Source organism: Papaver somniferum, unplaced genomic scaffold (assembly GCF_003573695.1).
Source record: "Papaver somniferum cultivar HN1 unplaced genomic scaffold, ASM357369v1 unplaced-scaffold_130, whole genome shotgun sequence".
Taxonomy (NCBI): Eukaryota; Viridiplantae; Streptophyta; class Magnoliopsida; order Ranunculales; family Papaveraceae; genus Papaver; species Papaver somniferum.
The window spans coordinates 94,819-113,516 of NW_020622159.1; the positions used below are offsets into that span (position 1 = coordinate 94,819).

The 18,698-nt window shown below is 39.4% G+C and overlaps 6 non-coding genes and 1 pseudogene across 6 annotated transcripts; all 7 read left to right on the forward strand.

Moving 5' to 3' along the window:
* The first annotated feature begins 2,466 nt into the window (after window positions 1–2,466).
* On the forward strand, window positions 2,467–2,630 carry LOC113332193. Its single transcript, XR_003351382.1, has one exon. It is a non-coding gene; the product is annotated as a U1 spliceosomal RNA (small nuclear RNA).
* Window positions 2,631–5,284: 2,654 nt separating this feature from the next.
* On the forward strand, window positions 5,285–5,473 carry LOC113332205. The gene has a single exon (XR_003351394.1). It is a non-coding gene; the product is annotated as a U2 spliceosomal RNA (small nuclear RNA).
* Window positions 5,474–7,870: 2,397 nt separating this feature from the next.
* On the forward strand, window positions 7,871–8,026 carry LOC113332226. Its single transcript, XR_003351402.1, has one exon. It is a non-coding gene; the product is annotated as a U4 spliceosomal RNA (small nuclear RNA).
* Window positions 8,027–9,032: 1,006 nt separating this feature from the next.
* Window positions 9,033–9,182, forward strand: LOC113332217 (annotated as a pseudogene).
* Window positions 9,183–11,367: 2,185 nt separating this feature from the next.
* LOC113332177 lies at window positions 11,368–11,531 on the forward strand. Its single transcript, XR_003351367.1, has one exon. It is a non-coding gene; the product is annotated as a U1 spliceosomal RNA (small nuclear RNA).
* A 2,760-nt stretch (window positions 11,532–14,291) lies between these two features.
* On the forward strand, window positions 14,292–14,455 carry LOC113332192. The gene has a single exon (XR_003351381.1). It is a non-coding gene; the product is annotated as a U1 spliceosomal RNA (small nuclear RNA).
* Window positions 14,456–17,109: 2,654 nt separating this feature from the next.
* Window positions 17,110–17,307, forward strand: LOC113332201. Its single transcript, XR_003351390.1, has one exon. It is a non-coding gene; the product is annotated as a U2 spliceosomal RNA (small nuclear RNA).
* Window positions 17,308–18,698: the final 1,391 nt, after the last annotated feature.

Genomic DNA, 18,698 nt, shown 5'->3' on the forward strand with positions numbered 1-18,698 from the left:
TATCACCTCAGAAGCAAAATGACTACATTTTAGAAGCTTTAAAGCACATTATTCCTCCTTCGGTTGGATGTCTGGGAAGAAACTTGGACTAGTCCCGCATAAAGTTTCTGAACAAAATGGTTTTATACAAGCACTTCAACCTAGCAAATTAGCTGTCTGAACAATGCTTTCGCCTTTAACGAAAGAATATAGTGTGCTTGCAGTTAAAATCGGCGTCTGCTAATTTTTTGGAGAGTTTCTGTAGTAGTCGAAAATCTCACTACTACACCCTTAGATAACTTATCCAATAAACTAGGAAATCATCGTGGAGAACACTTAGAAGAAATCTTATTAAGTTTAGAAATCAATACAAAGAAGTAAAGTAAAACCCTTAACTTGGGGAGAAAACAACTTTCTCTCTCCTAAAGTTCTATCTTGACTCTCAAAAAGATCTCTCTCCCAACACAGGGTTGGTTGGTCCTATATATAGGAATTTACATAATGGAGGACAGCTAATAAAGCCTCTATTTTCGGATCTGACGTGCGATATTCTCGCATGTTTACATTGGGTCTTCTCCTACGAACTCTTCAACCTCGCACAGCTTCCACACTTTACTCGTGACTTTGTGACGCCATTGACTCCGTCATCAGGGATATGTTACGTGCGAGTACGTTCGTCCCCTTACAATAGTATCCCTTCGCATGATACCTATGAGTGCGATATTTAACCCCTACATTTTGCCTCTTTTCTTAGCGATCTTTACTATGGAGAGAGCGATGAGAGAAACCGCTCCAATAACTCTCTTCGTACCTTTAATGCGATTTTCCGCACCTTATCAACTTTTCATATTCCTTAACTGACAATAATCCGGGACTTCGGACTGGATTTTTCCACGTGCCGCTTTCGTCGGTTTATCTCTTGACACGTCGCAGTTAATCCTTTCAAATGTCTCTTCATATCTTCTCACCCATTAATGCGTAGGATTTCGAAAAGAGGTAAAGAGAATCCTTTATATACCCTTCTTTCGTTTTCATCCCTTTATTTTTACTCTTCTCTTTCCTCTTCAATCTCTGCGTATTTTCCCTTCTTAACGCTACTGCTTTTTGTTCGATCTTGATTCTTGATCTTTCTTCATTCCAAATGCTGCTTCTGTTTCCCATCGATTGTATTATTTCGCCCCTTTGATCATCTCGTCTATCTTGATATTTATAATCTCATCCTAGAAGAATCAACAATGAGGCACAAGGCAGGTTGGAGAACGGTAGAACAGTTTGATAGGTTACTGGTCGAACTCAGAAATAGAGGTTTCACATTATCTGCTCCTTCTTCATCAGGGCCTACTTTGACGCTTAACCCTAAATGGTTCAAGATTGATCAATGGAATGATCAAAAAAATTATTATCTCCGTAGGGCAGCTTCTTGCTGGTCTCCCTATCCCTCTCTTGGATCCGCGAATTCCTCTTATTTACAAAATCTTATCCCATAATAAATTTAGGCGTATGATTTATCAGTAGAGTGGGGATGCTATAAGGATTATGGTGGAGTTCTCTCACCGTGCGGCTGGATTAGGATCCCTTTATCCTAAGGAATACAGGAATGAGGCATATGCTGGCTAAGAAATAATTCCTCCTGATTATACTGTTGAGAGCTTCTTTGCTAACTATGAAGTGGTGATTATGAAGGCTGAGTCGTCTCGCTGGGTTGTTCGTCTGAAAAGGAAAGATGGCCTCGCAGAGAATTAAAGAATCATGCGAGACGTTGATTTCAACGATAAGACTAATCGCACTGCACGGAACTCTAACGACAATCGCTGGGATGTTTATCCTGTTATTCTTGAAGGTCCATATATTACCGGCTATGGTGAAAACAGGTCGATAAATCCCCTTCCCGAAGGTTTTTGGCTATGCTATCCTTGGGAGTTTAGTGGGAGTGAGGAGGTGAAAGTGGTATGTCTTTCCATCCTTTGCTCCTTTATCAATCTTTCTTCATTTTACTTTCCTTATTTGTGTTTCACTAATTTCTTCATTTTCAGATTGCCAAGCTGAAAAAGGACTATAATTCTAAGAAGAAACAAAGCACACTGGAAGCTCTATATTCGATCACTAATGAAGTAAAAAATATTTTTAATTTTTCTTTAACAATATTGTTTCCTCTATTTATTATCTTTATCTATGTTCGAAGGTGGGCGGGCTTTATAATGACGGCTCTAATGATGAAAACTCTTCTAAGAGCGAGGAGGAGGCTTCTACTCGTGCGAAACCTACTAGCTGTGCGAAGTCTAAGGGAAAGGTCGTTTCTTCGAAGACTGACAACAAGAAAGATAATCCCAAGAAGAAGAGGAAGATTACCTCTACTAGCTCGTATCCTAGTCCTTTAGTTCCTTGCTCTCAGGGAAACGAGCCACCATTCCTTGATGAATCTACTTCAGCTTCCCCCATGACCCAATTATCTCTCATCTTCAAAGAAGAGAAGGAGAATGGAAAAACGGAATTACCTGGACGGGGTCTATGGATGATCATGAAGGTCCATGGCCTAGGTTAGCGACCTCCATTTCACACTAAGGAGGGGTGCTCGCCTAAGATCTCCCCAAGAGGGAGAATCTACGTCATAATTTGTTCCTGACGGGGGAAAGCGTCCACGCTGCCCCTTGCCAAATCTTTAAAACTAAAATTATTGAAAGTTCATCAGAAGCTAATCCTGCTGAGCTGAAGAATACCATGGTGATGCTTGTCGCTGGATAAATACAAATAGAAATACATGACAATGGACAAGGGCACACATTGTGTATGCTCTGACAAAATCCAGTGTCATCTGGTGCATTAGATTATCAGCTGGACATAGAAAAAAATAGAAAATAAAGGATGGAGAAGTGGGGCATCGATCCCGATACCTCTCGCATGCTAAGCGAGCTCTCTACCATCTGAACTACATCCCCAACTTGTGAGTAGAATAGCATAAGCAATTGTTCCTTTAGCTGAAACAAGAATTTTCAAACGCTGCATCACCACAAGGACTAAGCCACCATGGTGTCGTCTTCCGGTGCATTACATGACCAGCTGTAACTTGAGGGTGGGAAAACGTGAGTCTACTAAACTCATTCCATTATATTAAAAAATCGAATGTACTCTGTGGTTATACGTGAAGGCTAGAGCAGTTCCTATGGAATGAACAAACTCATTCCATTATATTAACAAAGTTTGTTCATTTTGCTCCCACTATGGACTCAACAAACATGAAAAATGGATGCTCAAATCAACAAATTTGTACATTTGTTCATTGAGTTGGAAGATGTAACACACGCTTGATGGAAGGCCGGGATGGCTTCGCTCAAACATCGGCGCTCCACCGCCCGCTTGTAGTTCAAACTCCAGCATTTTTTGTTAACACGCCGAGTTTTTATTAAAAGCGCCAACGACTCCTTCCATCCAACGGATGTTACTCATTTTTGTTTCCCTGTAAATTCAATTCATCTCCAGACTTAAAACTCACACCTTCTTCATCACTACCTCAAAATTACACAATTTCATACCATCTCAATTTTTCTTTGTTCATCTCCAAAAAAAAGTATTCATATCAACTCGATCTACCAGAAAAAATATCATCTCTAGAAAATTCATTTTTAACAAATATGGCATCCTCACAACAACGATCACAACAGCGTTCACAACAGCAATCACAACAACAAACACCACAACAAACACCACAACAAATACCAAAACAAACACCACAACGAACACAACAACAATCACAACAAGAAACACAACAAAGAACCCAAGAATTCGTGGTGTCAAGTATATGATGGATGAAGATGAGTCACTTTGCAGAAGTTATGTTTTATATACACAGGATGAAATCAATGGTATTTATCAAGAAAAAAGAACTTTTTATGATAAGATATTACAAAAATTTAGTGAAGAAACAGGTAACCCCAATAGACATGATGGCGATGGGTTGTCTCATCGTTTTCACGCAATTTCAGCAGCCGTTAGTGAATATGTAGCTTTGATCACTCAAATGTGGCACCACATAAGATGTGGTGAAGGCGAACCGGATGTGGAACGAAGATGTCGGGAAGAGTGGCAAAGACCCCACAAAACGAGCTTCCAACATGAAACTTTTTTCACCATTTTGAGGGTGCTTAACAAGTTTAATCCATACTTGCTGGAAGGTCATCAGGTGCCTGCAAGATCACCACATAGTCCAATCACGTAGGATTTTCCCATTACCTACACAACCTGCAAATTTCGTGCCCGGCCAAGCAGTGGAAAAGGAGACATGGAAAGACAATGAGGCATCCGTTTCTGAACTGGATCCTCGTTAATTAATGTACATTGTATAAACATGGTACATCGAGTTGGTGAGGGAATCCATAAGCAGTTTGGGATGTTGAGTATGGGTTATAGATTGTAACATTTTGGATTGTATTCTTTAAATTAAGATCTCTCAGAAATCGGGAAACTTACCTTGGTTAACTAAAGCATGTGCGGTATCAGTTTTAGTCCAGTAATGCAAAACCCTCCTTGATCCCGTCAATTTCATATTCTCTGGACATTCTGCAATTTGCACACAGCCGCCAAGCGAGGCCACCATTGTACCATATCCTCTCATCAGTCCATACATATATATCCCAAGTAAACTCAACTTGTTTAAGGGCTAAGGCAGTGAATATAAGACTTTGCGTTGCACTACTGCAAAGGCCTGGCACACCCCAACCAAATCTTAGAACTGAACTTTTGTGTCCACTAAACCAACTTGAACAAGTTGGATTCCTATTATACAATACAGGATTATCCTCGAAGTCATCTCTTTTAACCTTTCATATAGTGGCCCAAAAGCTGCTGCAATACTGCTTTGTTCTCAGCTTTTAAGGAGCTTCAAGTAGACTGCAGAAAATGCTTCTTCCGTTGATCCTTCAAAAGTTAAAACACATGTGCAGCGATGATCCGCATCAACTTTAATCCTTCTCAATGATAAAGAACCAACCAAACCATCCATTAAAGAGAAGGAACAAAATTTGAACTCTCCCTCCTGCGAATTGATAAGAGTGAGACAAGATGGCAGATAAGAATTGGACCCAGAGATTATTTCACACTTTCTTAGGATTTGAAAACACAATTAGCAAATCAAAAGCAAATAAATACATTATTGCTGGTCTCACCAGCTAAGAAAACCCAGAGTAATTTTGTGCAAGGAGCTCTAATATCGATAGGCAGTGAGCTTAAGATTAGTCCCACATAGCCAAATCTAGAGCAGAGGTATGGAAACAAGAGAATATAAAAGCAGGAGCATAAACCGAGAACAAGCATACCTTTCTCGGCCTTTTGGCTAAGATCAAGTGTAGTATCTGTTCTTATTAGTTTAATATCTGATATGTGAGCCATCGATATTAAATTAATTTTTTTCATGGGGGAGTTCCCATCACAGCAGCAAGCTGCTGGGGTTCCCACGCGTCGCCCTTGCGTTGCACTACTGCAAGGGCCTGGCGCACCCCCACCAAATGTCAAACCCAATGTTTGGCGTATTGGATATGTTGAATGCTTCAATGTTGCACAATCCTACCATCCGCACATAAAGGATGAAATCAATTATTCTGCTCTATGTAAATTGAACTCCTATCACCAACGACTGTCCGAAGAAAACTCAACTTGTCCAAGAATAAGCAAAAAAAAAAATCATGGGTGGGCGTGCACTGCAAAGGCCTGAATTTATTTCATCGTCTCAGTAGGCCTGGTGACGGATTAGCTCACAGCAAGATACTTATCATTGAAGTAGCTTCCATGGGGTTCTCTTCAAATTCATCTAGAGGTCCCCCAAAGCTGCTGCAATATAACTTTGTGCTCAGCCTTTTGAAGAACTAGACTGCAGATAATTGCTTCCGTTGATCCTTCTAAAAGAAAACATGTAGAATATTGAAAAAAACAACAAACCGTCCATCAAAGTGGAGGAACAAAATTTGAATATCATCATGTGCTTGTTTGACCAGTCACACACAAAGAGTTGGTCTTATCTCCTTCCTGTCGACTAGAGAGACCACAATGCAAAACAGTAAAAGAAAAAAAAGAAATAAGTGCACCACTAGACCACTGGTGCTTAACGTTCCCTATTTCCAATATTTCGTTATTCATACGTACTAACACAACTTACAAACTTACATCGAGGCTTCGAGCCATTTTATGGTGAGAATATGTATACTACTCCAGATTAGCTCTACCTCCTCCAACCATGCAATTTCCAGTGAATTCAACTAGCTATAACTTACGGAAACTACGACTATACCCAACAACACCGATGGCAACTTAGATACACCAAGTATATTTAGAACAAACTCATTTTCAGCTGAGATTCTATTGAAAAACCTTCCCCACAAATTCAAAACACTGAAATTTATACAGTAAGTAATTCACTAATTTAAATTCGACTTCCTCATAAACCATCCGTTTCTAGTAAAAAGGGTATTTTTCTAGCTACGCCATGAACTATTTGGGACCAACTATTTGCAGCTTTGCGCATGTTTTGAAGAACCAATAAACTAAAATTGAATCCTTTTACAGGTTAAGGAAAACCCACATTTTCAATACATAACAATCGAATCAGCTCAAGTATTAACACAAACTAGTACCAATTTCAGCAAACTTAGTGAGAAAGAGGAAACTCTGAAAAGTGTTAAAATTCTGTTTGTTTATAAAGCTAGTAGAGATAAATATGTTTCAATTGCAGACATGATTAGACAGGGATGTTGGTTTGGGGATTTTAAGAAACAACTTAATATTAACGAGCAAATGGAGTGGGATTGGTTTGGAGGTCTACCAGTTTTGATGGAGGGCGAAGATGAAGTGGAGATGTTAGAAAATTTCAGCACAAAGGCATTGGTTTGTGCTTTGCCAGACTGTATGTTTGAAAAATATTTATGGAGAAAACACATTCCTAACAAGGTTAGTTTTATCCTATGAGCTGTCTTCCACAATTCCCTACCTACTAGAGAAATGTTATCTCATCGCTGGGTTAACTTAGAAAGTGGTAGATGCTTTTTGTGCAATGAGGAAACTGAGACTGCGGATCATCTTCTCCTACATTGTAGCTATACTTTTCAGTTATGGGATTATTTTCTTAAAGCGTTTCATCTCTCATGGCCATTACCATCTACGATCCTGGATTTTTTTTGAAGCATGGAACATGAACGTATTAACTGGAAGATGCAGGGAGAACTTTGATGAATTTTTCCTTATGTTCTAATATGGATAGTATGGAAGGAGAGGAATAGTAGAGTTTTTGGGGGAAGGTTCAAATCAGTGCATGAACTAATTTTTCAAGCTAAGCAGAAGATGGCCTTATGGAGCTGTGATCGATAAAGAAACTTTCAGGTTTATTGACTGCATCCAAATTATACACAACTAGGAGCTGATTTTACACGTGTAATTTTCAGTTTTCTTAGGACTAGATACTTTATTTGTCTTTGCAGTTGTGGCAGTCTTTTGAAATGGGTTGGCAGTCTCTGTCTCGATTTGTAAAATGCTGTAATTTTGGTGCAGTTTTCAGCTTTTTGCTGTAGGTTGTATTTGGGACAGTCTGGTACTTGACTGTAGCATCAGACTGGGGCTCTGAATTTGGAGTCTGTACATTTTGTTCTTTTGGCTTAGGCCTTTTCTTCTTAATTTAACCTTTTGTTCTTCAAAAAAAAAAATTTCTGTTTGTTGCCAACAGTAAAAGAAACTCTCAACCAAAGCAGTATGTTCCTCAACATAATATTGTAAAGACAAATACTTCGATACTACACGACCATTAGAATCGAAAGTGTAAAAAGTGACAATCTTAGTCCCACGTTATTCAAGCCAGAGTTAGAGATGTGGAAACGAAATTTTAAAATGCAGTTGATGCATGACTTCAAAACTCATCTTTGCGCTTGGGGCAATGACGCAGCTAATGAGGTAATAACCGAGGTGCGTCAATTGCTGGTTGAAAACTATTTCCAAACCCCCTCCTCGGCCTTGGGTCTCTCAGGGCTGTCAAGAATTTCTGGAAGGGCTCCCTCTAACCAAGGGTAAAGCCCTACAATACTTAAAACTAAAAATTTTGATTTGAGAAGGATAAACTAGAAAAAAAAAGTCCAAGAAAAACTGCAAGTCACGTCCTACTAATAACAGGACATAAGCAAATACATTTAAGACTGCGAGGGCATCATGTCCTCCTACTAATAACTGGATACAAACAAATACATAACAGACTCGAAAAAACTCATTATCTACATCTAAGTAGTCGTGTTGAATATAAAAAATTCTCTTGTAGAATGGATTTTCTTACGAAGTTAATAACTATTCCTTTCCGATTCCTGACTGGTTATGTTTGTGATTCAGTCTCTCAAAAGACATAAACATCCCAGTTTTGCGTTAGTCTATGAAGATTTCAAACAGATTCCAATCAGATTCTCCAAAGATTTTAGCATCTATCTTTAGTCTATGACTCCATATCAAAATCTTATGTTAATGAAGTCTTAAAAATCAGCAAAAGAAAGCATCATTTCTGCTCAAATTGGCTAGTTTTCTATCCTCGTTGCTATCGAATTACAAGAAACAATCCCTTGCTTTCCCCGACCAGCAAAACGTTTTCTTATCCATGTTGTATATCGTCTTCATATAATAAAAAAAGGAATGGAATGTAACAATAAGGTTCATAATCTTATGCAACCTCAACATCTACTTTCACGGAGAAATTGGTGAATGCTTTATCCCATTGAACATCCCAATTTATCTTTAATGTTTTCCTTCATGGTTTCATGGGACAAACCCCTGATTCTCTCGGTGGATGGATGTAGAACTCATTTTGGAAGAATAAACTAAAGAAAGTTCTGCTACAATATGTGGTAATATAATCTCCTAGCTGGTCTCATAACCTGCACTTAATGATATTAAGCCAATTCAACAATTCTACTCTAAACTGGACTTATCGGTCGCATCGAAATTTATGAATCAAATGTTTTAGTCCCACATAGACTAGTGTACTGCAGAGGAATTGAAACACGACAATATAAAATCAGAAGCATAAGCTGAGATCAAGCATACGTTTCTCGGCCTTTTGGCTAAGATCAAGTGTAGTATCTGTTCTTATCAGTTTAATATCTGATACTGGCTTTGCTTTGCACTACTGCAAAGGCCTGGCGCACCCCCACCAAATATCAAAGCTAATCCTTTGCATATGCTAAACCAAAACCAAAGCTTTGCATATGCTAAACCAAAACCAAAGCTAATAAACCAACCTGGAAATAGATGGTAACTAAAAATTTGAACTCTTTTGGTATCCTGCATCATTCTATGCTTGTCAGTGACACTTTATCACCTCCAACTGTAACTGTACAATCAACGTTGTACCATCGATGGGGGGTTCCCATCACAGTAGCTTGCTGCTGGGGTTCTCATGCGCGACGCCTTTGCATTGGACTACTGCAAAGGCCTGGCGTGCGGCTACCACATCTCAAAGCTAATCTTTTACGTATGCTTAAACCAACCCTGAAAGTTGAAGACGTGATTGGATTTTTAGCTTTACCCTATTGGTCCTGGAGCTGCTGAAATACAGCTTTTAAGGAGCTTCAGTAGACTGCAGATGATTGCTTCTTTTGATCCTTTAAACCACAACATCAATTATAATCCTGCTTCTTTATAAAACAAAAAATAAAGTAAGGAACCATATCCATCAAAAGATTCAAAATAGAATTACTTCATGCAGTAACAGTTGGTCCCCTCTTCTCCTTCTCACGAAATTTACCAGAGTTGGACCACATTGCAAAATGATAAAAAGAATCCACCAGAACCCGTCAGGGTACTTTCTACCACTAGATGACTGGTGCTGGCTGGACAAACAAAAGCCATAAAAGTTCCTAGGTTAGTGATCTTCGTTGCACACTGAGGGTGCCCGTCTTAGATCTACCCAGTGGGGAGGACTCTACATCATTATTTGTTCCCAAGGGGGGTACACATTCTCGCATCCCCTGCCCGATTCTTTCAACTAAACTTGTCCCTTGTCGATGGAATGCATCAGTTAGCTATGGTTGAGCTGGTGGTACAGCGGCTGCGATATAAGATCCAACTGCTCCATCTGGAACTTCATGTGCAGTTTCACTGACAGATTTATATTGAACCCACAGGCCACTGCAGCGAATCTTGCGTCTTGGCTTTATCTTCACCAAACGTTTCAGGTAAATTTTTCTTTCTGGATATGGGAATCGAGTCAGGAAGGTGGTAGTTGCACAAAAACATCATTTTCTTAAGGTGATACTGCATAATCATCGACAGAAATCTCACCAGCTTCCATATGCGTTAGGTGTTGGGCGTAATATTTGTTATCTCTAGAGCCTCCTAACAAAATGAGGAAGGTAACCTTTCCTTTGCATTCTCCTTAGAAAGAGAATGACTGTAATCCGGAAGTTTTGAATCCCATTATTCCTCCTTCAGTTGGCAAACCTAGAGGAAAGAAACCTGAACTGACAACTGTAATATACTTGCAGTTTCATTGGACATGTATCATCATATGGTTTGTAACTTTTTCGTATTCAGGATGTTACGGTATTTACAATCAATGAATCTAAATTGGCTCGGTGTAACTTGAATTGTTTGGTTTTGGCGCGTCTCCAACTCATTCTCTGTTGAACTTTGACACTTAACTCAAAAGAAAAAGCCAGGTTTTGAACTTTTATGTAGTAAGCTCATACAATTTGAGACGGCTTGAGTAGTCGAAATACATTCTAGATAAACTCGATGACATAGGAGAGGATACAAAATTTTAGAATGCTTCGTGTGATGGATTGGTCTAATAACAGCTAAATCCCATCATTGGTTGTTCACCAATTAATGATTTGTTATTGTTTTTGTGAATTGTGTATACCCAAACCAAAGCAAAATGCAGAAACCGGAAATGTGGAACCATGCCGTTGCCAGTGGTGTACACCCACGATGGGAAGACACTCAAGGATGGAAACTAGTATTTGATAGAGGTGTTGGTAGAGAGCACAAGAATCAGAAGTGTAAAGCAGAGGAGAATGTCATCTAACCAGTTAATGACTACTAACTTTGACACGGCCAACTTAGCTAAGCCTAAAATGTAAGCATTACAGACTCAATTTTGACAACAGACATTAAAACTCATCGAATTAAGAAGTCAATAGAAAAGTGGTTGATCCTACCATCAAGCCAATAAAATACTAAAACGTCGGCACTTAAGGATAGCTAAATGTCACCACTTACGATACGAAGCCAATTCTTCTTCTGTGTAAACTGTCATCCCATGCCCTGCAATAAATTAAATTAAATTAAATTAGTTTACATGAAGCTCCGGATCAATGTCACAACAGAGACAGGAAACGATGGACTATAAAGAGAAGAGAAGGAGAATGGAAAAACGTACTTACCTGGACGGGGTCTATGGATGATCATGAAGGTCCATGGCCTAGGTTAGCGACCTCCATTGCACACTAAGGAGGGGTGCTCGTCTAAGATCTCCCCAAGAGGGAGAGTCTACGTCATAATTTGTTCCTGAGGGGGGAAAGCGTCCGCGCTGCCCCCTGCCAAATCTTTAAAACTAAATTTTTCCATCGGTTTCAGCAATTCAGCTGTTGCGGGGTTTATGGTCCAGTAGCTGCAATGTAAGATCAAAATGCAGCTCCCCTTTTTGCCGTTGGTTTCTGCTGTTGCGGAGACAAACAAGGAGGAATCAGTGATGGCATCAAACTCAATTTGCTTACTTGGAGGGAGATACAAAGGATCAAATTCAATTTGATCATGTGATATTTATCTCAAGTCTTTCTTTAGGCTTTATAATTCAAGTGTTGAATCATTAAGAAGGTAACATTTCATTCATCTATCACCTCAGAAGCAAAATGACTACATTTTAGAAGCTTTAAAGCACATTATTCCTCCTTCGGTTGGATGTCTGGGAAGAAACTTGGACTAGTCCCGCATAAAGTTTCTGAACAAAATGGTTTTATACAAGCACTTCAACCTAGCAAATTAGCTGTCTGAACAATGCTTTCGCCTTTAACGAAAGAATATAGTGTGCTTGCAGTTAAAATCGGCGTCTGCTAATTTTTTGGAGAGTTTCTGTAGTAGTCGAAAATCTCACTACTACACCCTTAGATAACTTATCCAATAAACTAGGAAATCATCGTGGAGAACACTTAGAAGAAATCTTATTAAGTTTAGAAATCAATACAAAGAAGTAAAGTAAAACCCTTAACTTGGGGAGAAAACAACTTTCTCTCTCCTAAAGTTCTATCTTGACTCTCAAAAAGATCTCTCTCCCAACACAGGGTTGGTTGGTCCTATATATAGGAATTTACATAATGGAGGACAGCTAATAAAGCCTCTATTTTCGGATCTGACGTGCGATATTCTCGCATGTTTACATTGGGTCTTCTCCTACGAACTCTTCAACCTCGCACAGCTTCCACACTTTACTCGTGACTTTGTGACGCCATTGACTCCGTCATCAGGGATATGTTACGTGCGAGTACGTTCGTCCCCTTACAATAGTATCCCTTCGCATGATACCTATGAGTGCGATATTTAACCCCTACATTTTGCCTCTTTTCTTAGCGATCTTTACTATGGAGAGAGCGATGAGAGAAACCGCTCCAATAACTCTCTTCGCACCTTTAATGCGATTTGCCGCACCTTATCAACTTTTCATATTCCTTAACTGACAATAATCCGGGACTTCGGACTGGATTTTTCCACGTGCCGCTTTCGTCGGTTTATCTCTTGACACGTCGCAGTTAATCCTTTCAAATGTCTCTTCATATCTTCTCACCCATTAATGCGTAGGATTTCGAAAAGAGGGAAAGAGAATCCTTTATATACCCTTCTTTCGTTTTCATCCCTTTCTTTTTACTCTTCTCTTTCCTTTTCAATCTCTGCGGATTTTCCCTTCTTAACGCTACTGCTTTTTGTTCGATCTTGATTCTTGATCTTTCTTCGTTCCAAATGTTGCTTCTGTTTCCCATCTATTGTATTATTTCGCCCCTTTGATCATCTCGGCTATCTTGGTATTTATAATCTCATCCTAGAAGAATCAACAATGGGGCACAAGGCAGGTTGGAGAACGGTAGAACAGTTTGATAGGTTACTGGTCGAACTCAGAAATAGAGGTTTCACATTATCTGCTCCTTCTTCATCAGGGCCTACTTTGACGCTTAACCCTAAATGGTTCAAGATTGATCAATGGAATGATCAAAAAAATTATTATCTCCGTAGGGCAGCTTCTTGCTGGTCTCCCTACCCCTCTCTTGGATCCGCGAATTCCTCTTATTTACAAAATCTTATCCCATAATAAATTTAGGCGTATGATTTATCAGTAGAGTGGGGATGCTATAAGGATTATGGTGGAGTTCTCTCACCGTGCGGCTGGATTAGGATCCCTTTATCCTAAGGAATACAGGAATGAGGCATATGCTGGCTAAGAAATAATTCCTCCTGATTATATTGTTGAGAGCTTCTTTGCTAACTATGAAGTGGTGATTATGAAGGCTGAGTCGTCTCGCTGGGTTGTTCGTCTGAAAAGGAAAGATGGCCTCGCAGAGAATTAAAGAATCATGCGAGACGTTGATTTCAACGATAAGACTAATCGCACTGCACGGAACTCTAACGACAATCGCTGGGATGTTTATCATGTTATTCTTGAAGGTCCATATATTACCGGCTATGGTGAAAACAGGTCGATAAATCCCCTTCCCGAAGGTTTTTGGCTATGCTATCCTTGGGAGTTTAGTGGGAGTGAGGAGGTGAAAGTGGTATGTCTTTCCATCCTTTGCTCCTTTATCAATCTTTCTTCAATTTACTTTCCTTATTTGTGTTTCACTAATTTCTTCATTTTCAGATTGCCAAGCTGAAAAAGGACTATAATTCTAAGAAGAAACAAAGCACACTGGAAGCTCTATATTCGATCACTAATGAAGTAAGAAATATTTTTAATTTTTCTTTAACAATATTGTTTCCTCTATTTATTATCTTTATCTGTGTGCGAAGGTGGACGGGCATGATAATGACGGCTCTAATGATGAAAACTCTTCTAAGAGCGAGGAGGAGGCTTCTACTCGTGCGAAACCTACTAGCTGTGCGAAGTCTAAGGTCAAGGTCGTTGCTTCGAAGAATGACAACAAGAAAGATAATCCCAAGAAGAAGAGGAAGATTACCTCTACTAGCTCGTATCCTAGTCCTTTAGTTCCTTGCTCTCAGGGAAACGAGCCACCATTCCTTGATGAATCTACTTCAGCTTCCCCCATGACCCAATTATCTCTCATCTTCAAAGAAGAGAAGGAGAATGGAAAAACGGAATTACCTGGACGGGGTCTGTGGATGATCATGAAGGTCCATGGCCTAGGTTAGCGACCTCCATTGCACACTAAGGAGGGGTGCTCGCCTAAGATCTCCCCAAGAGGGAGAATCTACGTCATAATTTGTTCCTGACGGGGGAAAGCGTCCACGCTGCCCCTTGCCAAATCTTTAAAACTAAAATTATTGAAAGTTCATCAGAAGCTAATCCTGCTGAGCTGAAGAATACCATGGTGATGCTTGTCGCTGGATAAATACAAATAGAAATACATGACAATGGACAAGGGCACACATTGTGTATGCTCTGACAAAATCCAGTGTCATCTGGTGCATTAGATTATTAGCTGGACATAGAAAAAAATAGAAAATAAAGGATGGAGAAGTGGGGCATCGATCCCGATACCTCTCGCATGCTAAGCGAGCGCTCTACCATCTGAACTACATCCCCAACTTGTGAGTAGAATAGCATAAGCAATTGTTCCTTTAGCTGAAACAAGAATTTTCAAACGCTGCATCACCACAAGGACCAAGCCACCATGGTGTCGTCTTCCGGTGCATTACATGACCAGCTGTAATTTGAGGGTGGGAAAACGTGAGTCTACTAAACTCATTCCATTATATTAACAAATCGAATGTACTCTGTGGTTATACGCGAAGGCTAGAGCAGTTCCTATGGAATGAACAAACTCATTCCATTATATTAACAAAGTTTGTTCATTTTGCTCCCACTATGGACTCAACAAACATGAAAAATGGATGCTCAAATCAACAAATTTGTAAATTTGTTCATTGAGTTGGAAGATGTAACACACGCTTGATGGAAGGCCGGGATGGCTTCGCTCAAACATCGGCGCTCCACCTCCCGCTTGTAGTTCAAACTCCAGCATTTTTTGTTAACACGCCGAGTTTTTATTAAAAGCGCCAACGACTCCTTCCATCCAACGGATGTTACTCATTTTTGTTTCCCTGTAAATTCAATTCATATCCAGACTTAAAACTCACACCTTCTTCATCACTACCTCAAAATTACACAATTTCATACCATCTCAATTTTTCTTTGTTCATCTCCAAAAAAAAGTATTCATATCAACTCGATCTACCAGAAAAAATATCATCTCTAGAAAATTCATTTTTAACAAATATGGCATCCTCACAACAACGATCACAACAGCGTTCACAACAGCAATCACAACAACAAACTCCACAACAAACACCACAACAAATACCAAAACAAACACCACAACGAACACAACAACAATCACAACAAGAAACACAACAAAGAACCCAAGAATTCGTGGTGTCAAGTATATGATGGATGAAGATGAGTCACTTTGCAGAAGTTATGTTTTATATACACAGGATGAAATCAATGGTATTTATCAAGAAAAAAGAACTTTTTATGATAAGATATTACAAAAATTTAGTGAAGAAACAGGTAACCCCAATAGACATGATGGCGATGGGTTGTCTCATCGTTTTCACGCAATTTCAGCAGCCGTTAGTGAATATGTAGCTTTGATCACTCAAATGTGGCACCACATAAGATGTGGTGAAGGCGAACCGGATGTGGAACGAAGATGTCGGGAAGAGTGGCAAAGACCCCACAAAACGAGCTTCCAACATGAAACTTTTTTCACCATTTTGAGGGTGCTTAACAAGTTTAATCCATACTTGCTGGAAGGTCATCAGGTGCCTGCAAGATCACCACATAGTCCAATCACGTAGGATTTTCCCATTACCTACACAACCTGCAAATTTCGTGCCCGGCCAAGCAGTGGAAAAGGAGACATGGAAAGACAATGAGGCATCCGTTTCTGAACTGGATCCTCGTTAATTAATGTACATTGTATAAACATGGTACATCGAGTTGGTGAGGGAATCCATAAGCAGTTTGGGATGTTGAGTATGGGTTATAGATTGTAACATTTTGGATTGTATTCTTTAAATTAAGATCTCTCAGAAATCGGGAAACTTACCTTGGTTAACTAAAGCATGTGCGGTATCAGTTTTAGTCCAGTAATGCAAAACCCTCCTTGATCCCGTCAATTTCATATTCTCTGGACATTCTGCAATTTGCACACAGCCGCCAAGCGAGGCCACCATTGTACCATATCCTCTCATCAGTCCATACATATATATCCCAAGTAAACTCAACTTGTTTAAGGGCTAAGGCAGTGAATATAAGACTTTGCGTTGCACTACTGCAAAGGCCTGGCACACCCCAACCAAATCTTAGAACTGAACTTTTGTGTCCACTAAACCAACTTGAACAAGTTGGATTCCTATTATACAATACAGGATTATCCTCGAAGTCATCTCTTTTAACCTTTCATATAGTGGCCCAAAAGCTGCTGCAATACTGCTTTGTTCTCAGCTTTTAAGGAGCTTCAAGTAGACTGCAGAAAATGCTTCTTCCGTTGATCCTTCAAAAGTTAAAACACATGTGCAGCGATGATCCGCATCAACTTTAATCCTTCTCAATGATAAAGAACCAACCAAACCATCCATTAAAGAGAAGGAACAAAATTTGAACTCTCCCTCCTGCGAATTGATAAGAGTGAGACAAGATGGCAGATAAGAATTGGAGCCAGAGATTATTTCACACTTTCTTAGGATTTGAAAACACAATTAGCAAATCAAAAGCAAATAAATACATTATTGCTGGTCTCACCAGCTAGGAAAACCCAGAGTAATTTTGTGCAAGGAGCTCTAATATCGATAGGCAGTGAGCTTAAGATTAGTCCCACATAGCCAAATCTAGAGCAGAGGTATGGAAACAAGAGAATATAAAAGCAGGAGCATAAACCGAGAACAAGCATACCTTTCTCGGCCTTTTGGCTAAGATCAAGTGTAGTATCTGTTCTTATCAGTTTAATATCTGATATGTGAGCCATCGGCTCACACGATATTAAATTAATTTTTTTCATGGGGGAGTACCCATCACAGCAGCTTGCTGCTGGGGTTCTCACGCGTCGCCCTTGCGTTGCACTACTGCAAGGGTCTGGCGCACCCCCACCAAATGTCAAACCCAATCTTTTGCGTATTGGATATGTTGAATGCTTCAATGTTGCACAATCCTACCATCCGCACATAAAGGATGAAATCAATTATTCTGCTCTATGTAAATTGAACTCCTATCACCAACGACTGTCCGAAGAAAACTCAACTTGTCCAAGAATAAGCAAAAAAAAAAAAAAATCATGGGTGGGCGTGCACTGCAAAGGCCTGAATTTATTTCATCGTCTCAGTAGGCCTGGTGACGGATTAGCTCACAGCAAGATACTTATCATTGAAGTAGCTTCCATGGGGTTCTCTTCAAATTCATCTAGAGGTCCCCCAAAGCTGCTGCAATATAACTTTGTGCTCAGCCTTTTGAAGAACTAGACTGCAGATAATTGCTTCCGTTGATCCTTCTAAAAGAAAACATGTAGAATATTGAAAAAAACAACAAACCGTCCATCAAAGTGGAGGAACAAAATTTGAATATCATCATGTGCTTGTTTGACCAGTCACACACAAAGAGTTGGTCTTATCTCCTTCCTGTCGACTAGAGAGACCACAATGCAAAACAGTAAAAAAAAAGAAAAGAAATAAGTGCACCACTAGACCACTGGTGCTTAACGTTCCCTATTTCCAATATTTCGTTATTCATACGTACTAACACAACTTACAAACTTACATCGAGGCTTCGAGCCATTTTATGGTGAGAATATGTATACTACTCCAGATTAGCTCTACCTCCTCCAACCATGCAATTTCCAGTGAATTCAACTAGCTATAACTTACGGAAACTACGACTATACCCAACAACACCGATGGCAACTTAGATACACCAAGTATATTTAGAACAAACTCATTTTCAGCTGAGATTCTATTGAAAAACCTTCCCCACAAATTCAAAACACTGAAATTTATACAGTAAGTAATTCACTAATTTAAATTCGACTTCCTCATAAACCATCCGTTTCTAGTAAAAAGGGTATTTTTCTAGCTACGCCATGAACTATTTGGGACCAACTATTTGCAGCTTTGCGCATGTTTTGAAGAACCAATAAACTAAAATTGAATCCTTTTACAGGTTAAGGAAAACCCACATTTTCAATACATAACAATCGAATCAGCTCAAGTATTAACACAAACTAGTACCAATTTCAGCAAACTTAGTGAGAAAGAGGAAACTCTGAAAAGTGTTAAAATTCTGTTTGTTTATAAAGCTAGTAGAGATAAATATGTTTCAATTGCAGATATGATTAGACAGGGATGTTGGTTTGGGATTTTAAGAAACAACTTAATATTAACGAGCAAATGGAGTGGGATTGGTTTGGAGGTCTACCAGTTTTGATGGAGGGCGAAGATGAAGTGGAGATGTTAGAAAATTTCAGCACAAAGGCATTGGTTTGTGCTTT